A 25,576-nucleotide genomic window follows, 5' to 3' on the forward strand; every position below is an offset into this window, starting at 1 on the left:
TGGAGGGGTTAGGTTAGATCCCCTGCCTGCTCAGACTCTGATTAATAATTTGACCTACTAAAATACAGCACAAACTTGCTTCATCATGGTGTACTGCATCCAAAAATGACTCAGACAAGGAAATAAAGCCACAATTTTTGAAATGATTGGAAACAAAAATCTTAATTTAATGTTATTTTTGGACATAGAAAGGACTTTTTTTTCCCTCCTAAATAAGCAAGTTTGTGGTTTTGAAGGGTCTTGCTCATCTTTGAGTGGAAAATGCCTAAGAACAAACCACTAGAAACTTAAACAAAAATTTCTTCTTCCTCAACTGTGCCTGAAAAACAGACCTAATTTCTCTCACCAAAAGACCACATATACTTTCAACAGATATATCTTGGAGCTTTTGATCTCCACATCTGAAACACTGACAGAAACACAAGCAGAACATGCTTCCTTTCAGACAAAATCCATAATTCTCAGAGTTGAAAAGTTCTTTAAATAACATGAAATTCATTCCAGCAGAAATCAACTATAGAAGTTGTTGGTTTCTGGAGAACAGTGGGGGTATGAAGACCACAAGCCTCCACTAAAAATCTGCTTTTCAATCTCAGTTTATTTAAAATGCCAGTTTGTGCTGGTTTTATCTTTTCTTTCACTACAAAAATCAGTAATACTTTGCTACAAATGAAGCTTTACATAAGTGAAAGTAGAAAAATAACCAATAAATGGTTTTCATGACCATAAGCAAGAGAATCAATTTTTTTTTTTAAATGTAAACAGGATTCATTCTTTGCAGATGTCTGGCTTTGCACCCATGTCCTTTGACTATGCATGCAATATTGCAGTTACTTAATTTCTGTCAAGCGCAACCTTCAGGGCTACAAGGGCAAAAGGTGTGGTCTTTCCCCTTGGTGATTCAGAATCTCTGTAGAAGGCAGACTCATATATAATTACCCCAAACACAACATGCTGTTATACTAATAGCCCAAATAAAGCACTATGGCATTACAGAGAAAAAAAAGAATTAATCCTGCCCAAGCCCTAGGGAAGGCTTCCCAGAGGAGGTGACATTTGAGATAACCCTTCGGAGGTGAGTAGATTTTCTGTCCAGGTAAACAGTAAAGGAGTAAAGCGCAGGTAGGCTAAGGGAGCTGGGGCAGTGGAGGACAAGGGGAGCTGAGACTTTCCCAGCAGAAGAGGAAGTGCAGAATTACATCATACACCAGAAGGTATTCATAAAAATAGGTATCGCCACATTCAGATCCGTGGTACAATCAACCTGAGAAAGTAGATATGTGACTTAAATACTCTGGAGGTGTTCCTTGATTTATGAACCAGAGAAGCACTCATGTGGAAAAACAGAACCTCTGGCTTTGGGGCCATTTTCCAGTGACTAAGGGACTCCCAGGTTTTCTGCTCAGTGTCTGACATAAAGGGCCTGGGTGGGCATGGGATCTGTTATGCCTTCTTGGGCTTCCTATCAATGCAAGGAGCAGAGCTCTCCTCCACTGTCTGCAAAGCCCTAACTTAAACAACCCTAGCCTATCTGCCCAGCACCCACCTCATCTCCCTGCTAACAGCAGCTGTGCAGGGTCCTGTTGCTCTTAGAAGACACCATGGTCATGTACACTGTGTTGCATCTGCAGTCACTTCCTGCCCTAATATCATACTTTGAAAAATAAAACATAAACCATGGAGGGGGAGAGACTCTAGTTTGACTACTTGAATATGAGTTAATGAATGATCAACATAATTATCTGCCTGAGAGAATTAACTTAAAACCACTAAATTAGACAACATAAGTGTGCAATTTTAAGTACTTTTGCAATTACTAATGAAATAAAAATTTATCTACTATAAGAGTTCCTAAGAATGTAAGTGGAATCATATGTTTATAATACTAATGTTTCACAGTTGAGAAGATTTTCAAAATCAACTCAAATTCATGTAGGCAAAGTTATCTTCTCACTTTGTGTTTAAAGTTGTGTGTTCCCATTTTGTTCCTTTCTAGTAATTTTTGGATCATCTTTCAAACATGCATCTATACCAGGCAGGAGTAGTACTCAGACTACAGTGATATTTACTTACAGTCAACTGCATATAGGTTTTTCGATAAACTGCACGTTAACATTAACCCCTAGAATTAGAACATAAAAGTTTACATCTGGTAATTCACCAAAAGAGAGTTTTTATATGCAATATTTTCATATTTACTTTCTTCAGGTTGTACAAATGTTATTAAATAGGTTCCAGAATTCTCTCCCTCCAACCAGATCCCCCCCCCAACCCCTTCTTTCTCTTCTCTTTCTTTCCTTCAGTGCTATGGATCCAACCCAGGGTCTCACCTATTCCAGAAAAATGCTTTACCATTGAACTACACCTCCAGCTGCATGTGAAAATTTGTCATTACAAATGAACAAATAATTAATCATTTTGATGTTAGACAGTGGTGATTATCAGTAACTCTGCCCTTTCTGACAGTACAAGCTGAACAAAGTAAGTGTCTTATTATTGAATGTTTATCGATGGAAAAGTACAGGCAATTGTCACCATTTAAAAAAAATGACTCAAAAGTTCCTACTCACAAACAATAGTAAAAAGGAAGAATAGACACAGAGGTGATTCAAATATTTGCTTCTTGCATATTCTTCCAGGCATTCTGCTCCCCACCATACATATATTATTATTTCCAGAGAAGGAAAATATGCTGAAGGTGGTCAGCCTGTCTAAAGCTTATCTGTAAGACCTCTCTGCATAAAGTTAATCCATCAACGCAGACCAATGAGAACTGTTTGACTTCATGTTTAAACTTGAGAGGAAGGTATTAGGATTCTCCACACTTGACTGGAAGTAGAACAATCCTTCTATGCAGAGCCCTGGGAATCTTGACTCTATCTAGCGATATGAAGATCTGCTCATGTTACGAGTTCTTAGCTGGGGTAATTGTGGTCCCAGAGAACATCTGAGAGTGTCTGAAGACATTATTGTTACTCTGGAGTGGAGGACTACTGGATTCTAGTATGTAGAGATTAGGGATACTGCTAAATACCTGACTATGCTCAAGAGAGCACCCCCTCTATTAAAAAAAAAAAAAAAAAAAGTATTCAGTCCAAAATGTTAATAACCAGAGCCTGTGAAATCCTGGTCTAAATATATTGGTCATGGGGGGGGGGGGGAGTCAGGCACAGCATTAACATTATCATATTTTTTTACAGAAGCTACAGCCAGCAGTTGTTCCAGGTAAGCAGTGGAAATCGGACCTTGACATTAAACCTTTTACCTGCCCTTTTTTCTCTACCCCATCCTGCCTGAACCAAGGACATGATGATAAGTTCTGGTCAAAGAGATGCTCATAACTCCTACTATGGATGCAAAGGTAAGAATCAGCAATATAAAAGTAATTTCTTAAAATTTACAATAAGCTCATCGAGTCCACTAACAAGAAAAATTACAAAGAATTATAATTAATACCTTCAGGCTAAAAAAGGTGAGGAAACTTAAATATTGGCTAAGTTAACAGTATAGCATAATATAGAATAGGTTTCTAATTGCTTAAGGAAGTTGAGGGAACATAGCCTAAAGTCCAAAAAATATCTAGGTGACTTTATGTGCAAATATTTGATAAAAGAAATACCGCCTAACATAAATGCTCTAAGTTGACTTTTGAGCATTTTGTCCTTCTATAGGGCTTCAAGTACAGCTTCAGATTTGCCAAGATGACCTGAAAGTACCAAATTTGCATTTGGACAACTGGAAACTCAATTTATGGTTCATGATCTATGACCCCCGCCCCAAAAGACTTTCAACTCTAAAAATCTCAGGAACATTTTGGGTAATTTGATGAATAAAACGCAATCACAATCAGAATAACTAATAGTCATATTGAGCATTTTTCTAAATGCATGACATAAATGTACTCATTGAATCCTTACCAGAAACTCATGAAGTATGATCTGTTACACATGAGAAAACCGAAGCAAAATCAGTTTTAAGCAACATCCCTATGTTACAAAGTATTTGGTGTCAGAGTTGAGGTTTGAACCCAAGCAGCCTGGCTCCAAATTCTTGGTACTTAACCATTATGCCATATCAGGAATTGGGTGTCTCAGATTTCAGGTGCTATGAAATACCCATATGTCCAGAGATTTTTAGGATCCTTAGCTTATTCACTAGATCCCTGACTTCCCAATAGTGGGAAATAAACACATTACTATATATACACACAGGCACATGTGTGCCTGCGTGTGCGCACACACACACACACATGCACAGACAGGCATACACAAACCACAACACACATACATAACCTGGGTCTAGATTCACATCTGCAATTCTATTGAATTAATACCCCAAATCCCTGAGTTTCTTCATCAGATTTTCCCACGATAGAACAGTGCAGTTCTTTCCACTATTTTCAGTGTCATGGCAGGGATGTCTGGTTACACTACTACTGCTCTCACATGCAGTGATTCACTCCACAGGAAGTTAGTGACCCTCTACTTACCATTTGTCAAGCAGAGTAAGTGCACTATAGATATAGACATGACACATACAGCTAATCCCTTCAGCAAATTATCAGCCTACAGCAAGATTTAGATTAATGTAACCTATTACATTTCAATGTGTCAAGGGTTATGCTAAGGCTGCAACTTGGTACTTTGGGAGAAAAGAGAAGGAAACATTCAACTCAGCCTCAGGAGGAGGTCACATTTTATATCTTCAATCTTGACAAAGAAGGAGAAAGGAAGTCATAGGGGCAGAGAAGGGATGTCTTGCAGAAAGACATGACCAAAGAAAGAAAATGTGGGAATGACCAAGATGTATTTGAGAAGTTCAGTTTTCCATAGGGCTGGAGAAGAGAGATCTTGTAAGTGTATAGTGAGAGATGAGACAAGCAACCCGAACTAGTTTCTCAGCACGGAGCTGGGAATTCCAGAATATGCCTTGTTGGCAACAGAGAATTTTTTAAAGAATTATAAGTTGAGGAGGGAACTGATGAAAACTGTGAGCCAATGTGATTGACCATTCTAGGGATGAAGAAACTCTTAGTGACATACTAAGCACAATCCAGAATAGACCCCTAGAAAGTTATCAAGATAACCCCTCAAACTTGCTGTGACAAAGACAACATTGTGACTAAGTGGATATAGGAGGACAAGTGTCCTCCTAGAGTTAACTGAACACCTGAGGACTAAACCTGTAATGTTGGTTACATGGATTAACTCACTGTGCTAACCATTCCAGGAAAAAGGTATGTAAAACTGTAAGACACTCAAAAAGTCTTCAAAATTATACAGAATGGGAAAAGAAGACTACTTATCCCACATGTCTCTTTTTGTATGTCTTTAGCAATACTGACAAAGAAAAAGCATTTAATAAACATTTACCAGGAGTCCAGAATTTTGCTGGTTACTTTCTAGATATGAAGCTTTTAATAACTAAAGTCAATAGTTGGGGATGAAAAATAGACATAAATTAAAATTGTTTATGGGTCAACTAAAAAAATAAAACAGCATCATCTTAACACATAACATTCATGTAAAATATTTTCAGTATAAATGCTATTCTTGACAGTTCTACTGAGGTTTGTATTCTTATTAGTTACCCATTAGAAGCACACTTTAAGATTGCTGAAAAGGAAACATGAATGTGACTCACCCACCTTGTAATTAAATATAGGCAGAATTACTTGAGTCAGAACCATACATAAATACATATTTGCATTCAAATATAAAAGTTTACTGAAAAAAATTAGCTAAAGTCGAGATCCATTGACTCTCTAAGCCATTACCAGTTTCAACATACTGGACACATTAAGAAAGAAATATTCAATCTCTTAATCAGAACATAGAGGTCTTTTCAAATCCTTTAACATTAGGGAGTTCAAAGTCAGAGGTGAAATGTAATGAGTAGGTCACTCCTCTGGGTATATGCAGAGGTCTGTGGATTGTGTACATGACCTTGTAGAGAATAAGCCCTCCCGGTATGTGGTACACCTACTTGATTAAGGATAGTATTTCAAACTTAATGCTGTTGCTTTTGTGAGTAGAATTAAACTTAACAGCATATGAACATAAATTTTTATGATTTAATTGTAACCTTGCAGAAGAAATGCCACTTTTCATTTTACAAAGAAAGAGGGAAAAAATAACAGAAAGAGAAGCAATAATTTATATGAAAATCCAGTCACGTCAATTTAGACCAGTGTGTTGTTTCTTCATTAATTCTTTAAAGGAGAAAAGATGCTCACATCAAGCAAACCTTTCCAGGTAAATCACCTGTGTCTCTGTCAGACCTGAAACTATACATGGGGAACATGTTAACCAGTTTTTATGTTCTCAGTATTAAAATGAAGTTGGAGACTGGTTAACCAGAATATTCAAGTGATATGAGGGTGAGCAGATAGACCTTTTGCTGATGTGTAACTGGGAGACACTTTATGGTACTTGATTTGCCTGGTTGGGATGATGTGTGTGTTTAAGAGATGGTGTTTCCCTCCAACTCCTGGGTTCAAGTGGTTCTCCAGACTCAGCACCCAGAGTAACTGGGACTACAGGGACACACCGCCATGACATTCTAGTAATGACACACTAACATACTAGAGCAGGTACTATGAGTTGAGCCCTTTCATGGAAAGACAAACTTTTCACAGGGATTTTCGCCCATTTGAAGACTCTTCCAGAGAATTCAAGCAGAGCAGCATTGGTAAGTGGGCCTGCGCACAGAGAAGTGACACATTTCTCTAGTGCGCGCATGCCAACCTTCCTTTGAAGAAAGGGACCTAATAAAGTGGCTAAATACATAAATAGATAAAAATAAAAGTCACTGCTTCCTTTAACTACCTCAAGGTTTTAAAACAGGTTGTTAACAGGTAAACAAGAGTGCTCACCTAGAGAAAAGTTTTTAAAATACAAAATCTGATAATCAAATAAATTGAAAGTATTTCAAAAATATGGGTGACCCCATTACCATTTAAGCCTACCTCTAGAAATCCATTATGCACTCCAATGATTCGCCCCTTACTAGTTGGTTCAACATGACAGTGTTGATTTGAGATTTTTAAGCAGCATCAGGCTTAAAATGACAATAAAACTATAAAACTGATACCATCTTACCAAAAGATAAGGCTTGAAAAGCAAAGGAAACTTCTGCATGTAAGTTAAGTATCCCAAAGAGCAACCTGTAAGTTCCCGATAAGTGGTAAGTATCACAAAGAATTTCTTCAAATTCAGTCAATTGCTATCAGCCTTCATAATTTTGGGCATATGGGCAAGCACTTGTTCCCTATTATTTAATATGTCTCTTTAAATAGGTACTTAAAATTTTGCTTACTTTGTTATGTTTTGTGGCTTTGTCTTAAACAATTTACAAAAAATTATAGGTTTAATATGAAATTTAAATTTTTTTCAATATCTGGTTATCGTTAAATAACTAAAAATAGAAAGGTAAAATGTTTGTGCACCACTCGATAAAAAGATCTAATGTATGACTGTTGGGGAAAACTGCCTAACACAAAGCTTCAGTTTAACCACAGGGTGCTGGGGTCAGAGGGGAAGCTGTAATCTTGGCTTCACACCATTTTATGACTGGGTCTCAGTTTCCTCATCTGTAAAATGGGAACACAAAAAGTACCTAATTCATACTTTAGTTGAGAAGATCAAACATAATACAATTAAAACAATGTTTTGTATAAAGTAAATCTTGAATAAATGTTAACTAGGATGTGATAGTGGCAGTAACTACTCATGAAAATAAAACAACTTGTGCAGATAGCAAAATCACTATTATCCAAAGATTAAGTTGGCTATTGTTATTTAAGAACATACTTTAACACATGACTATACATAAGAAAATATACCCTTAGATATGAAATATAAAAATGGCTATTATATATTGGTGGAATGCAACTTCACTTTGAAAATATTTAAATGTGATAAATAGCAATTAGACTTTACCCTAAATTTTTAACCTATAAAAACTACTCATGGAGAAAAAATACTTTAAAAGTCATAAAATGATAATGTAGATCTTTCTTCCATGGTCCAAAAGTACATCAAAATAAATTTATTTACTGCATATAAATAAAGTTTTAAAATATAAATATATTTTATTAAAATATTTCAAATTGGAAAAAATTCTGATATTTTAATATGATGTCTTTCTTCATCAGCCATGGACTAAAATCTCAGAGTGAGAAAAGGGCCAGACCAGCACTGAAAGGTTTCAAATATCAAACTATACTATTATGTCAGTGCTAAGATCAATTAGCACCTTTCAATGACAGAAAAGGTTACAGTGAGACTCAGAGGTACTCTCTGAAAGGGTCTTAAACCACCGCATAAATGTGGTTTTGATGGCTCAAAATGCTATTCCAAATCAGTTCATCTCCCTTCTGGAAGAGGGAAAAGAGTTAGGAGAGCAAAGATAGTGATATGATTTTTCAACATCTCTTTATTAGTAAACATATGGATGGGGAAAGGGTAAGAATCACTAACTTCACAGTAAATAACCTAGCACCAAGGCATATGCTAATGTGCAGCAGCGCCACAGCAATATTAAGTGACAGTAATGTTTACAAAGTCTTCAAACCTCTTAAAAGCAATCAAAGTTGCTTGTACTCCTTTTGAATATGTGGCTCTTGTTTATTTTCTTCCACTCAAGTTCAAGATCAATGACACCCAGTTTGCCTCTGTGTACAATTTAATGAACGTTTAGTACCCCTTCATGATAAAACACATCTAACTGCAAAATTTGGTGCAGCATGTACAACAATAAAATACACCTTTGCATCTCACCCATCTGGAGGGCAAATGCCTGAAAGAGTATGTTGGTTCTTAGTTCACCAGGAAAAATTCATGAGAGAAGCAGGTACACTACACTGCTATCCATTCCCCCTGGTGTTGATTTCCTTCACCTAGTAACCACTGTAATAAAATCCCCCAACTGTATTTCTGAATACAATTAGTTTAAGATACTCTACTGAGAGACACATTATAAGGCTGTAGCATATGTAAAGATAATATCCATTTGAAAAAGAAACTGTCAGGATTATAGTCACACTGAAATAATAACAAGGTGTTTGACAGAAATTTGTTCAGTTCCTCAATGAGAGGATTCAAATCCTCTCCTGCTCTCGATAGCACACTTTTCTATTTATTTCTTAAATGAGTGATCTGAAATATTTACAACCAGACAGTACCTAATTTTAGGTTTTAAGTGCTTTAACAGCTCCATGAAATATGATCAGCAGCTGCAATACAGAACTAAGGTGAATAAACTCCTTATAAAGGGGGCCTGTTTTTACTGAATGTTTAGTGTTCTTGCATTTACTTAAATAGGAAAAAAAGATAATGAAAAACATAATAAATACTTGAATTCTTAAATTAATTAACACTTCACTAATCCTCAAAAGGGATTATCTCCCCTCTTCTTAAATTCTTGAATAAGAACATGTAAGTTTCCACTGGGTGAAATAAGTTTAATTTTACTATCTGAAAGTCAGAATATACATTTCCCAACATCCTAACCTTTTATATCAATAGTTCTGAGCTTTCTACCATTCTACCTTTCTAAATACTCTAGATAATTTGATTCCTGTGCATGAAATTTTAAAAATGAAATAACAAGTCCCATAAATATATTTTTAGACACGACATCAGTCATTGAGAGTCTTGCAACAGAGACTGAAAACATGAAACTGGACACTCTATTTCCCGTGGCTATGTAAAATTTATTTACACCCCAAATCACAATATAAATAAAAGGAAACAGAAATGGGAGAATCTCTTTTTCTTTTCTTTTTTTAACCCAGAGGAGGTTTTTTAAGAGAAAAAAATTAATTGCAGCAAAATGACAAACCCCTCTTCTGCAAGACATCCTTTCAAAAAGAAAGTTTTATGCAAAGACATTTTTTTATCCGGCCTCTAGAAGTATTCTAGAATCCAGCATGTGTATTTCTCAATAAGCATAATAACTTTAAGACAATTTTTTTATACAGATCTTTGGGATTTTTAATTTTTAAACTTGAACATTAAATATTACATATAAATACAAATATGTACACAACTTCATTTTGGAAATGAGAAACTGTCTAATTTTCAAGAAAATCAATAGTAATAAAAAGGGATTAATGGAATAAAATCTTTTTATTTTAGTTAAAATTGTGAAACAAGTTTTAAATAAATTGGCCTTAAAATGTTACAAATATGCTTAAAATAAGAATACTCGTTTTCAGGCAATTTACAAAGGAAAACAGGCTTGTTGAAAGCCACATTGATTTTAAACCTTCCCCTATTAGAAAAGACAAGGACACATCCCTAATAAGGAGAAAAAAAAATAAGAGTTTTCAGCTAATCCAATTATCTTAGTTTCAAAGCTATTACTGTCAAAAGTTTTATCATCCTCCTACAGTCATTTTTTAAAATGGTTTTACTTTGAAAAACTCGCAACTTTTAATCAGGGGGAGCAAACTGTTTGTATGGTTTATAATAACAATAAAAGTGGGTGTAGTTATATCTGCATTTGATATTATTGCCATAAAACTCGGATTCTGTGAATCTGGCTCCTTGGAAAACAGTTCGTCTCTTGTTACTACTGCTTTTTATTGGGGGGGGGCTAATATTATTTTTAAAAATACGCAAATGTCTTTGAATGCAATCTTAAAATACACCACACCACATATCAGATATTTTGTTTCAGCAGTCTCTCCCCACTCCTTTCCCTAGTTTTTGGTTCTGCAGGTCTAAGCTTCCCAAAAATATTGTAAGACAAAAAATTTAAAAACACGATTAAAACACGTTTCTGTTTAAAACCAAGCTCTACCCAGGAAAGGTTACCAAGTACAATTCTGGCGCTGAGGAGGTCTTAAAAATAAAATCAAAAACAACCCAACAAGCGCAAAAACTTTCCTCAACTTTTCAATCCTGTCATTCACCAACGTGTAAATGAAACTTCAGAAGCTGTCGATTGGAGCCCGCGGTTGTTAACCGCTCCGAAGTCTCCCACCTAAGTCCCGCAGGAGCCGCACCGAAACTGACAAACGCCTGAGGGTGCAAAAAGCGGCCGCTGATGAGAAGAGGAACAAAACACCATATTCGAGAAGATATATTTCGCTCCAACATTACGTTGATCCCAGGGTGCCAAGCCAAAAGGGGTAAGGGAGAAAGAAAACTGTTAAGTATGAGCTCTTAATGTGAAACCTAACCTGTTGGTTCTCTTAGGTATCAGATTTTGGAAGTGTCTGTAATGACAGCCAGGAAAGCAAATTAATGGCCAATGGCCCACTGGGTTTGAACACGAGACTCCTGTTACCTCCTCACAGATCAAGTACATAACACACGCGCACACGGAGGTGCTCCACGTGGAACTGTCTGAAACCAAAACACACGCCCGGGAGCTATTTGCACCCTGGCATAAAGGATCGAGGGACCTGTACCTTCTTCTGCTGCCCTCAGGTTAAGATTCATGAATGACTGCTCGCTCAGCTCAGTAGTGGCGTGGAGAGGTGCAGGGGGCGAGATAAGAGAAGACAGTCCCCTAGCACCACCCTCCCGCACACGCTGTCACCCCAAGCGCAAACCACATTAGCCTCCAAGGGAGGTGGAAATTAGGGATGGTGGTGCAGGGAGACAATGCCACCCCAGGAGGGACGAGATGAAAAAACTAAACTGCTCTCTAGTTTCTCCATGGCTCGGCCTCGAAGCTGATCCGCAAATTTCCCTAATCGCTCGGAGCTGCTCAGAATCTTGCATACAAAGGCAGGGAAATCTTGCAAACGCTACCAAGTCGAAATTCGGGTTGCTGTGTGGCGCACAATAATACAAGCGCACACAGGGTCTACTGCCAAATACCGCTTCACCACGCTAGAACAAAAACAAAAACAAAAGCGAACCCTTTCCCGTCCAGCAGCCTCCCCAGACCCAGTAGGCTCTGAAAGGAGAGCAAACCTGCTCTCCCCAGCCAGGTCCCTTCGCTTCGAGAAGTTATTATCCCTCCACCGGCATCTGTGTCCGGAGCCAATGAACGCGACTCCTCTGACTAAGCGCCTCTAATTTCACGGACCCTGGCAAACTACAGGAGCCACTCGGTCCACGCCACATAAAAACTATTAACGTGGGATCAGCGCAGTTTTAAGCCGGGTGAGTGCCTGGAGATTAAAGCACAATCACTGAATTTACACATGTACCCGGTCTCGAGAAAACCCAGGCGCCTGGGGCCCTCCAAGGGACCCTGGGTTAGCATCCTTGCGCCTGGGTCATCGAGGGGGTCATTACAAAGTAACACAAGTCACTGGATGGATGTAGGGGAGACCCCGGTGCGCGCGTTTCTGTGAGGCGGGCGGGTGCAGGTAGGAGCAGTGCACCGTGTGCCACACTTAGCTGCGGCGAACCCGGTTTCACTCCTCCCTCAGGGGACAGACGGCTCCTACAGGACCCTTTGGGATCGGGGTCTTCCGTCCTGGCAGAGCGCACCGCCGCAGCTCAAGCGGCCTGGGCTCTCCCGCCTACGACACCCCGCCTTCGCGTGCCCCAAGAGCTCCGGCGCCCAAACACGGTTTGGCTTCGTGTCTTCAGTCTTCAGCGCACTGCAACCGTGCGCACTTTTTAGAGAAGAGTGTGGGGGCTCCTCTAAATAGGGGCCCGCGCAGGCTCCAGGGCCAGGGTTAGTTGATGAGGTGTACTCACCTCCCGTCGCCCGGGTCGACACCGGATCCCGAAGTCCAAGTGTCTGCCCCAGCCGCGGATCCTCCCGTCCGTGTTTAGGTATTTATTCTCGTTCCTTCCAATGTCTAAGTTTCCCCTTCGCGTTGTGTCTCTGGTGAAAACAGGACATCCCCTTCGGCCACCCCCCAAAAAAACAGCGTACGCAAGTTGGGGGAAAGCCTGGCGGTGGGGAGAAGCCGGCTCCGAGGTGGGGAGGAGGAGAGGAAAGGAGCCCAAACTCTGGACTGACGACAGAAGGAAAAGTAGAAGAAAAGAAAAGGAGCGCGCGCCCCGCAGCCGCAGTCGTCACTCCCCAGCTTTCCCCGAAGCTCCTTCCCCCTCTCTAAGGGAGCGACAACTTCAAGTGAACAGGATGGAAGTTTTGCGCGGAAGCCGGGAGCGGCCGGAGCGTGCGCCGCGCGGCGGGCAGCCTCGCACTTGCGCGCGGAGTTGGAGGCGGGGGGTGGGGGGGACGTCGCAGCCAGCGACTTCAGGCTCGGGTGGCCACTGGGGGCCTCGCGGCAGGCCGCCGGGCGCGCGGGGACGGTGGCGCGCGCGGGACCGATTCCTTTATATTCGACCTGGGGAGACTGCCTGCTGTCATCCTTTGCGGTCTTGCGTGGGGTCCGCCCGGGGCCTTGTGGCCCTGGGCGTCCCCGCTGGCGCCGTGGTAATCTCCGCGCCCTCCGCGCCGCCCTACCCCGCCCCCACCCGGCCCGCGGCGGGCCGCAGCAGCCTCCGAGCTGAGGGGAGGGACCCGCGGCCTCGCTCCCCTCCCTGGGAGAGGGAACCACTGTCTGTCCCCACCTGCTTCTGCTGGGCAGCCCGCGGACTTGCTTGTAGCTCTTCTGCAACCCCGTTGCAGGGTGTAGGCCACTGCGGGCTCCCTGCCGGGACTCCTTGCCACTCACCCCAAGGGAGGAGACAGAAGGGACTTAGCCTCCTTGCAACAACATAAAATAAAAACCAACCCTCACCAGATTTGGGAGCTTTCACTGTCCGAAGATAATAACCTTTTCTGTGGAGAGGTATGCTGCGAAGGAATAAGCATTGTGCAGATCGGCTGGGGTGGGAAGGGCCTGGGCCCTTTCCAGCGCTGGGTGCAGGTATAGGCATCCCTCCCAGACGCCCAAAGGTCAGGCAGCTACGACTGAATTCCAAGGCAGCGTCAGAGCTTCCCCAGGCACATTGCTGAAATGTCATTTCGTGCCTAAGCCTTCTGCGTATGCATTATGTACCTACATAGGATTTAAGACTCTCTATGCACACATACGAATAGCACAACCAGGGCCCACAGCAAAGAAAATGCATAAATTTCATGTCCACTTAATCATCTCTGCCTAAAACCTATTATTTATTTCAGCAGCATCTTCATTGTCACATTGATAATGTGTTTTAATTTATTAAGAATTTACTATTGTCATTATATTGGTCACTTATGGTACATGTGAGTGCATTTAATTTTCACAACAACTCTACAGTTGTCTTTGTTATTAAGCCTATGTAAAAGATGAGGAAACCCAAACCCAAAGAAACCTAAGTAACTTTCCCTGAGACCAACCCAGTGGTCTCTAAACCACAAAGCTCATGATTCAACAAGTGGCGGTGCACATTGCCTAATTCATAAAAATTACTCCTAGACAGGCAGCTGGGGATGTAGCTCAGTGGTAGAGCTCTTGAGTAAGTAGCATGCACTCAGCCCTGGGTTTGATCGTCAGGACTGCAAAAAAAAAAAAAAAAAAAAGGAAAAGCAAAGAAACTACGCTCAAAGAAAGTTTAGTTTTAACATTGTATCAACCAAATTGTAAATTATATTGTGAGAATTTTCAGAAAAATATTTCATCTCTTCTTCAGCTTGGTTACATGCAACTGGCATAAGGACCAAAATGAAGCCCCAAAATGAAATCAATACTGAATAAATACTGAATACTTGCAGTTACAATCTAGTTTTTAATGAGTGGGGCATTGTCTACAATAATTAAGAGGCAATGGAAAAGCTGGGGTTGTAAATTTAAACTGATAAAGGCACTCCTTGCTGCTTTCATCACTTACGGGGTGTTCTTTCCTGCTCACTTATTTCGGAGGGTGCAGGCACTGCCAGGCGTAATGTTTCCTTTTCTGGTTCTCAAGGTAGAAAGCACTAGGGCAGTTGGTTGGAGCAAGAAGAATTTGGAATATAGTCCAGAGCACATTCTGGCCTAAAGAAGAGTATCAGTTAATATACACTTAAGAGAAAATATCACTGGGCAGACTTAATTTTACAGATCTTATTTTATCCACTTTACATGTGAGAAAATCAGCAACACAAAATTTTTAGCAGTTTCCACTAAGTGGCAAACCTGAGACTCACCAGCTTTATGTAACACCAAAGTTCATACAGCCTCTGTGACACTACCAATAATAATGGTAGGCAGAACAATAACAAATCTTTTTAATACAGTGTGTATGTTTCAGCCAAAGACATGACTAAAAATGCTTGTGAATCCTTCAGTATCTAAGAATGCTCTGTGGCCATAGCAAATATCATGTAAGAATTAAGTACAGTGATGAATTTAACATTCTCTTCAAAGACCATGGAGTTTTAATCTCATTTTGTTATTAAACATTTGGTTTTATCTCTAAATAAATTGGGGTGGTGCATAAAATAAAACCTGCATAAAATAAAAGTTTGTACTTTAATGCAGCATATTATTAACAAAATTGTGAGCACATTTTCCTCTTCCTTCTAAGATCAGATTTTGGCACACTGACCTTGATTTCAAGGTTACTTTGCTCTCACGTAATGTTTTATACATCTATAATATAATGCATTTACAGGAGATATCAAAACAACTCAGAATTATATAAATATTAGTCATCCAAAACCTTTTACCACCTTCTAATTAATGGTCTCAAATAACATAGGTAACATGGATATTGGTAGGAGTGAAATAAAATATATTCTTCAGTCACATTTGAAATAAGAGGTTGAAATTAGAAATCAAGCAATTTTAAGGTAGTCAAGCAAAAAATTTTTTTTTAAATAAGGCATTATTTTTAGCATTTCTATTGAATACCACTTGCCTTGTCACCTGTTATATTTTTAACTTAATGGATATATTTAACCTATTTCATTAAATAAGTTTATCTGAAAAAGAAAACTTTTTTATCATCATGCAATATTACTTACCATGAGTACAAAATGATCTTGGAAATTAATCTATATTGTGGAAATAGTAGTTATTTTACCTGTGCCATCTAAAATTACCTCACACAGCAGTTTGAAAAACATTGATCAAAAGAGTAACATTCCATGTGTCCCATCAGGCTTTCCAAAATATATTTTTAAGCTTCCCTTTCCACTACTGGAGAGAAATGTTGTGTCCAAGTTGCTTGTCGGGATTATGTTTTAAATTCTGTGCTTATTCAATTACTGATCTCCTTGCTTAAAATATGTTTGAAGTCTCTGAAGTTGAAGTGTCTTAAATTAACAGATTAAATTGTTTTTATTACTACTCTTACTTCTGGTAAAATGTAAACTATTTATAAGTACACAGTTAAAAAGCAAATCACTCTCCTGAAAGATTGTGCTCTTTACTCCTACCTTCATCCATTCTCTTTCTCTCCCTCTCCCTCTGCATCTTAGACTTTAACCACTGACTCTTAACCCCATGACAGCAACATCTATTGGTCCAATGTGGTACTGCAACAAAGTTCTACAAAACAATGAAAAATAATGGTAGAAACTCGAAGAGGCTGAAAGAAAATGTGGGGAAATTCCAAACTCAAAAACCTGCTACCAAATTCTGGAAATTTTTCAGAAACACTAGTAGATCCTACATGATGTGAATTTAGTTTAGAATATCTTCAAATGTGCAACTCAATTTGAGAACAGATATTTGGGAGAGGGAACAAATATGTGACTATATAGAGAAAATCAGTGGAAAAATAAGTTTCACTTATTAGCTATTCCCTTAACCCCCCCCTCTGGAGTATAATGCCTTTGCCAGTACCATTTACTATTTGTTTATTTTTCAAAAATGCCTGGCACTGTTATGGCATTTAGTTTTGTATAAATCAAATTAAACAAACAAAACACTCTAGGAGCTCATAATCCAAAACATAATTTTACTTTAATTTCATTTAAAAGCAACCTTAAGGAAAAAAATCATACTATCACTTTAGTAAGAACAGATATTTTTTAAGGCTAAAAAGTGGAATAAGACACTGCATTTACCAAAAAAAAGTTAACAGAGGACTAGATGTTTGGAGAAATAATCCCAAAGTAAATCTCATGAGCACCCTTTAGTGTACCTTTGAACTTCAGCTGGAAGCATGCACGGTTCCTAAAAAAATACAGTCATTCAATTGTTTCTTAGTGAATTCTAAGCCAAACCCTTTGAGCTTTAGAAGAATGGAGTTTTGAAGACCAACCTCAATAGGAACAAGGTTGACCACTGTCTACTCTACCAATGACAGACTCTGAGAACAAATGAAGATAAACAGAAATCTAAACTCCTGTGCTGCTGGTTTTTGAAAACCTATAAATAAACATACTTTTAAAGTAAATTTGTGCAGACAGTTCAAGTTTGAGAAAGTTCCTACTAGTGTGTTAAGAGTGAAGAAATGAGACCTACAGGGGATCTATTGGGTTGTTCTTTTCTGAGGGATCTGAAACTTTCTCATTCTTGGCAAAGTGTCTAAAGAAAGGCAACTGCACATTTTCTGGGAGACAGTTTCATTGTATTTACTTTTAAATTCTCTCTTCAAAGTTTTTCTCAAGTTAAATCCTTCTACTAACATATTATGCAGCTCCATTCTATCTTCCATGTTTACACCCAACCTTCGGATGTTTATAAACAGATATCATGCCCACTTTTAGTCATCTGTTTGCCATGCTAAACAAATGTAAGACCTTTTAATCTCGTTGCAGTTTAGTCTCCCAAAGCCCTTAATCATTCTTATTGCTTGTCTCTGCACTATTTCCAGTTTCCTAGATGTTCAGTTCATTTGTGTTAGGGACATCCCACATTGAATTCCAGGTATGGTCTCATTAGCATACTAGAATGAATCTACTTTTTTTTTTTTTCTCCTATGGTATTACACTGTGGTTGCACTTTAAGTCCCCACCAACTCATGATACTTTCATATTCTAACAAACTTACATGTAATTTTGCTTCTTTGTTTTCACTGCACACAGTGTTTCTCTTGGCATACTATGCCAATCCTGAAGTATGCTAATTACACATTTTGTCCCTTTGATTTTATTGGTTTTTAATCACCTACATTTGAAAGTAGGAAAAATTCACTCAATATCTTTTTATGTATCCTTATGATGTCTTTCCTCTCATGAAAAGTGTCCATTGGCTATAATTTGAAAATCCTTAAATACACAATCCAATGGTTGGTGGAAAGAGAGTTTCGACTTTATAGAGTGAAAATAAATTGACAACAATTTTGAAGTAATGTATTTGGCACTGGTAACCCTAGTATCTATTTATTATATAAAATTTCAAAGGAAAGCTACTAAGTTGCAACAATCTATTTATGCTGATTCAAATGAAAATATTATATTACTAGAAACTGGAACAAGAGCTTTGTAATATTCCTTTCACTATATTTAATAGCACAAATATTTTTAAATGATTTATTTGTACAATGTTTTCCGGTTTCACATATTCTCAGCAATCCCCAACACACCTTTAAATGACTTTGTTTGGTCACCTGATTCCTTTATTCCCCCACCAACTCTTTCATAAAATACATGAGTACTCAGTACATCTTCTTCTTGTCTCTTAATCCTACAAACCTGACTTTTGCTCCTTTTATAGAGCATGATTCCTTAAGATCACCAGTGGTCTCCATTGTTTATTTCTTAGTCTTCATCATCCTTGGCAGTCAGGAAGTATTTGGCATTACTGACAGCAGGCTTCTGCTTACTCATTTTTTCAGTTTTCATGATTCTGATTTTATCCTGAGACTGTTACTACTCAAGATCCTTCAGAGCTTCTTCTTTCTTTGACACTCAACATCCACCTAGGCAAAGTTTCTCCTCTCTTTCTGCAGGAATGCTCTTTGAAGTCCCACTCACTACCATCTCTTCTTTCATCTCTCAGTGGGTAACATAAGGACAGAAGTGTCCTTCCTAGAATCCTGGGTATCTTCACCTGCAGCTCCTGTCAGCATCTCAAGCTGAATGTACTGGAAACTCATTCACCTCGTACTCTCTGCACCAATCACCAGCTCTTCCTGACTTAACCGTGTTAGTGGCACCTCCTTCATCAAGTCTCAACACTTTGAATTCATCCTTCATTGTCTCACTTTTCCTGTGTAGTAATGGAGGAGAGGACAACCGTATCACAGGATGGCAATGTCTCTTCGTCCATCCTTTTGCTTTTTAATTATTGCTGCCTCTCAGGTCAGGGTATTCATGTCTTTGGCATCCCCATGGTTCTTGGCTCTTCTCTGCTAATTTCTTAGGTAGAGACATGAGTTTTTCCTTTTTCGATAGTATGGTCTTTTTCTCAGTTAAACATTCCCAGTAGCTTCCAAATATTTATTTAATAAAGTACAAATGTCTTAACCCAGTACTGACAACTACTCAGAGCTCTCATGGCAAACCGAAACCTTGCATCTTCCTTTCCCTCGAAAGCACAGTACCTTGTATTTCATAGACACTTCATAAATGTTTACTAAAAGAAGTAGATGCTAAATAAAGGATTCCAAATATTTCAGTTTATAACCTGATGGACTAGGACAGTAAAAACAGAACATTCAGTGTAGTGAGGCACCTTTTGTGATTTGGTTCTAGGGAGAGCCTGCTCATGTACCCCTTCAGACAATTTAATAAACCCTCTAAGCCCAAAACAAGTTCTCTCTGTTTATTCTACTATTTCATTTTTATTTTCACTTTTCCATATTATCAGAAATAAAAGTGTTCTTCATAAGTCCTGCAATTTACAAATTGTGATGGACAACTCTAGCTTCATGATTTAATTTCAAAAGCAATCTGTAAGTCCTGAAACAATTAAAAAAAAAAAAAACAAAAAAACCACTAGAGTGGGACATATGACTCAGGTGTGAAGCTTGAAAACACCTTGAGACAGGAAACTTTTTATCTACCAGAGAGAGAGGACTAGGTTAGAAAAAGACAAGACAGGAAGATTCAGGTTGGTTGCTTTTTATCATTCTCTCCATATTTGCAGTACCTCACATAGTGCTGGGAAAATAGTATCAATTATTATTACACTGAACTAAAGAAAGGGATTCCAGTTGTAGTTTCCCCTGCTAACTTAGTTTTAACTTAAAAGTGAGCCATAGTTACCCCAACTAAGAAGATGAGACAGTGCATGTAAACAATGCTCTGTGAACTCTAAAGTGCTATATTCTCACAAGAAATGGACCTCAGGAAAGGCTTTGTGCTTTGCTTCTCAATTCTTCCCCATCTGAATAGGTGATTGGGTAAAATGCTATGCTATGTGCCATTCTTCTCATTAACCCTCAAATGAGGACAGATATAAATGATAAGAACAGATCTTTCATCTTCATGAGAACCAAATAAGCTATTTTAATTATGAATGAAAAACAAAAAACAACAACAACAAAAAAAACATAAGCCCAGTGCAATGGCCCATGCCTGTAATTTCAGTAGCTTGGGAGTCTGAGACAGGAGAATCACACATTCCAAGCTGCCTCAGAAACTTAGCGAGGCCCTGAGTAACTTAAAGAGACCCTGTCTCGAAAAAAAAAGGTTGAGATTGTGGCTCAGTGATTAAGTTCCCATGTTCAGTCCCTGGTACCACAAGCAAGCAAACAAACAAAACCGTAAACATTTGATAAATATTTTTCCCCAGTTTGGTCCTATTGGTGAACAATGGTTCATAACTACCAGGACTGAAGCCACCCAGGACACTCGTTTAAAGGAAATCAAGGATATCAAATTCTTAAAACCCTCTTCTCCCTCTGGCAACTCCTTTTCTCAGTCTTTTTAATCAAGGACAGTTCCTTGGTGATGGCCCTGCTGACAGACCCCAGGCTGGAATTTTCTTCTCCCTTGACTTGGGTCTTCTCAGGCCTCAGTCCACTCTGTCTGACCACCCTTTCTTCAACCTTTCCTTCAATCCTCTCTGACCAGTCAAGTGGAGTTTTCTTAATGTTCTTTCCATTCAAGCATTTTCACTTGAAGTAAGGAGGTAGGGAAATGAACCGGGTGTAGTTCCTGTCCTTTAGAACTTTCAATCTAGAATCAAAAACAGAGCATTTAAAAATAGTTATTACAGGAGAGAGAAAGTGTGGAGCTTCTTAGGGGAAATTCTGACAAATGTGCTTAATTCAGAGCAGAGAGAGTTTGCTTACAGCTGAAGAAAAGAAGGAGGTATTATCTGGATCAGACTTTAGATCTTGAAGAGTGTGTAGGCCTAGGAGTACGCTTCATTCAGTAAAGCAAAAACAGGAGCAAATGTCTCTTCCTCCCTCCCTTCCAAAACAATACTCCTCTCTCCATGGGTCTTTATCCCTTAATGGGCCCTGTGCCCTCGCAGCTGTCTATAGGTGGAAATGTGTCTGTTCATTCTTTGGACTTCTCCATCCAAACAGTTGCCCAGTTCTGTAGTTTCCACTTCTACTTTGATAAACTTTGCTTTATCCCCTCCTTTGTGTTTTATTTTAATGCTAACTTAATCTGTGCCTCGTGTACTCTCACACAGACAATATAAATAGCCATGTAATTGGTTTTCGCGTTCATAATGCTTTTCCCCACTTATCCTATCGGATTACACACTTTACAACCCAGTTCTGTTCATGTCAGTTCTTTATTTTTGGGGGGTGGGGGGCAGAGAAACTTTTGTGCACATTCCAGATCGCCAATCTGTAGTCCCACCCTGTCTTTTCCCCACTACCTCCTACACTTCCAGCTACCAGCTATGGGTGATCTTTGTTTTTTCTTATAAACATCCTCCATAGTCTTAAGTGTCTTAGGTATGGATTATCAATTAGGTGATATGACGATTTGTGATAACACACTGAGGGCAGGCTACATTTTATTCATTTTTAAATTCTCTATGGTGCTTAATTCAGTACTTTACACAGAGTAGGCAGTCCATAAAAATGTGCTAAAGAAATTAATCTAAGTCTTCAATAGATAAACTAAATACACACCATTTGAGATTCCTTCTATTGCTTGGGCCTCACTGAAGAATACTGCAGTACATGAATTGTATAGCTTTGGTTATGAATTTGATATACATATTTTAAGAGAGAAAGTGAGAGAGGGCAGAGATCCACCAGAAGCTCAATAGTGAGAATAGCACAGGAGTCATGGCATCTACATGATAGGCTGTTGCTGAGAAATTGCTCATTGAATCACATACCACTATCATTAGAATTATAGGCTGCTTCTTATGTTTTGAATGCACTGAAAATTGTGTACCAAATCAAGTTTCTCCTTTTGACTTAAGTGCTAAAAATTTTAGAAGCATCTTGGGGACCCACCTCCAGCAAAGGCATAGTCAGCTGTGGGGCGTCTCTTTATCTCAGTTTTTCCATATGCCATTTAAGGCCCTGTCCTACCTTTCTTCTTTCTCACCTACTTTTGTTTATAGTTGTATTTTATCCACATACGCTGCCAATAATTAGCTTTTAAGAAGTATTCACTCTAGTTTGAACGATTCTATAACAAAAAGTAGAGCAAAGTTCATCGAAGTAATAGAATTTTATGGATAAAGGACTAATGCCTTATTTTGTAAGCATTTTATAATATGTATAAATTAATTCCTTTCACATTTTCTATAACCTGCTTATTCCGCCTTTGCCATTAACCTACCAAAGAAAAAAGCTCCAGATAACTTATTTCTTCTTTTTCCCAATAAAGCAATAATTGTCATAGAATAACAACTTTTATAAGCTTACAAGGAGATTTGGGTGTACTGTGACCCAAACTTTTCCTCCTTTAGCTCTCTAAGATGAAGAGAGGCTATATGAATTGTCCATTGATTGTTGAGAAAATGGTAGTAGAATGCAGGTCTCTCAACTCTTCCATAGTATGTGCATAGTATTGTGACTGTGGACAAGGAGCCTTCTAAAGGTAATATTATTTTTTTATTATTTATTTATTTTAGATAATATTATTTTTATAAAATTGTGCAACCAATTGGGAAGTAGCATAATTGACAAGACATCTTTTTACATCCCTCTTTTTTGCTTTCCAAATTAATGCTTTGTAGAACCTTATATTTTTTGGTTCCAAATGGAAATATATATGATAATTGTTTACTATAGGTGTCTTGCTGTCAATAATTCAAAATATTATTACAAAGATGGGATGAAAGATCTGTGGTTATCAAAATTCAGAAGTCAAGAGAGCACAACCTGCCTTCTATACTGATAGTACAGATAGAGGTCGGCTATCAATTCAGCAGGAAATTCTGCCTAACAAATAAGAGTGAACTACAAGCATACCTATATGTAAGACCTTTTTAATTTAAAATTTATGTTTACTATTTTTAGACATAGTTAGGATTTCAATTTATACTTCTAACCTTACCAGTGAAGCAAAATTCAGAGATATTTGTTTTATAATACAACTGCTTTATCGGTATTTTGAATAAATCTTGATTTCTGAAAGGCTATTGTACTGAAAACAAAGCTTGATACACATACCATACCCAAGGACCAGTTATCAGACCGAAACCACCATTATACATGGCTTTAGGTACTCAATGATAACTGGAAGTATTTATTTGTAATTTTAATATCAGAGGTGTTAAAATGTTTGTATTTGTTATTTTGTCATAAAATTTCATGGCCTTTGACATACTTTTAAAACACTCACTTTATACTGACATTTAAATTATTGCTAAGAAAAAATTCCTAACTTTAAGCCAATTTGAAGAGCTTACATATTCTACGTTTGTGGCATTCCTCAGATGAATATGTAAAATTAAAAGTAGTTTTCTATTCCCAAATAGCAAACATCACAGCTCATCAAGGCTCACACTAGTTTCGTAAACTAAAGCTGCAACAGCTATGTTTATGCATTTAGTTTAATCTGCAAAAGATGCCTCAGGCTTACTTCAAAACAAATAAAAACTTACTGTAGATCCTTCTCCATTTCATTGTAACTTTGAAGTATGTTCTTATGTGGAATAGTCAGCTTCTCATGGCCCATGAGTAACCAGCTAAACTAACTCCTAATGTAATTTACTGCCTGTTATGGAATTTACAAATGGCACCACAGTGCCATTCTTGATCAAACATTTTAAGGAAATATTTGTCTCCTTATTTTTTTAAATCTCTACTTCACTGAGATCTCTTAAATTACTGAACATCAAATTTGTTATTCTCATGCCACCAGTATTTCTAGTAAAGTAGGAGTGAAAATTTTTTAAAGCAAAACTCGTAAGTGATTGCTCAATTCAATTCAAAAGAAAATTTTGTACTTTCAAAGACTTCATGCCTTTCTGAAAATGAGTGTCTGGGACTTTACTCTTGTCTTTAAATTTTCTGTGTTACCTGAAATTTGAGATGGTCTAGCACGTAGAACAGTCTTCTGTGCCTGTGAAATCAAACCCAAAATTCTAGTTTTCATTTACAGCCCTTCTCATATGAATTAAATAATCTACACTAAAAAAAAAAAAAAAACAAAAAAAAAAAAAAACAAAGAAACCACTCTTGCAAAGGCCATGACCTCATTTTAATATTCTTAAGTGCTTCCTCATGATTTCATGATTTGATGTACTTTCATTACAAAGCTTACAGAACTTTCTTGGGAGGTAACAGAAGAATCCCAATTGTTAAATAAAATGAAGAAATGAACACACACAAAACTCCTTAACTGCAGTTGCCCATAGTGGACCCTCTGAAATCTCATGAGGATTTTTCCTGGAGTGGCCATTAATATTGCAATCCCATTCCAGGTACAGGTGAATCACAGTTCTGAGGAAAGGTGAAACAAACATTTCTCTTATGTTTCTAACATTTTTATACAATGTCAGTAATATAAGAAAATGCTCTGTGGTAGTCTCACCAGCACTTGGGCCAATTTCTTCAAAAAATAATATTAATACAGTAGTTATCCCCCATGGTTTTAACCAATAATTTAGAAGTCATCATCCCAAAACATTATTTATGGTAATCTCTGCTAACTCTCACTTGTAATATATATCCTGAAATTCACCTCCATAGAGCTGTTTCTGCATACAATCTTAAAATATTCTTCTGAATGTTTACTTGGCATTTTATTAAATGAAATAACTTCATGTCATCTAAAATATTGGACGTTCAACTGAACATTTCTCTCTATATATCATCTTCAAAAATATTATGTGTCTTTTCTATTCATTACTCTGATACTAAACCATTTATACTATTCTGATTTTCAGGTGTAAATCAGTATCTATTGTAAAAAGAAAATAATTGATTTTATTATGTAAAATATGATCTTTGATACAGAAAGTATTTAACTTCTAAGAACAAATAGAAATAAAAGCAATAACAGAGACTGTGTTCTTTTTGTTCTCTAAAATGGTTTATAGTTCAACATTTAATAATCTTACCAGTAATTGTGTATGCTAGTTTTTAAATTTTTGTTTATGTAATCTGAAAGGGAGAGTCATCCATCTCTTAGAGATTTGAGGTTTTCCTCTAAAAATTTTAAAGATTGAAAATTGCATTGCTTAGTACCTTTACTGTTGGAATGATAGATAATACATTGTACCAAACAACTGCAAAGTTTCATTATTAAGTTCCACCAAATTTCTTCATCAGATCTGTGTGGTTCTGGTAATTTAATCTATAGGTGAACATTAAGAGAAAAAGAATTTGTAAAAGCAGCTGCCTAATTAGGAGGAAGTAGTGGGGAGAGAAGGAGGATTAGATAAAGGAGTTTTATGCTGATCCTAGTTGCACTCATAGTT

At 37.9% G+C, this 25,576-nt stretch overlaps 1 protein-coding gene across 1 annotated transcript in view; it reads right to left on the minus strand.

Moving 5' to 3' along the window:
- The window catches only part of EYA4 (EYA transcriptional coactivator and phosphatase 4), a 260,960-nt gene extending 247,526 nt beyond the window's left edge, over positions 1 to 13,434 (minus strand). The window contains 1 exon segment of the mRNA XM_079147113.1: positions 12,669 to 13,434. The gene's annotated coding sequence lies outside the window, so the exon portion shown is untranslated.
- Positions 13,435 to 25,576: the final 12,142 nt, after the last annotated feature.

This window comes from Sciurus vulgaris (genome assembly GCF_902686455.1).
Source record: "Sciurus vulgaris genome assembly, chromosome: 7".
Lineage (NCBI taxonomy): Eukaryota > Metazoa > Chordata > Mammalia > Rodentia > Sciuridae > Sciurus > Sciurus vulgaris.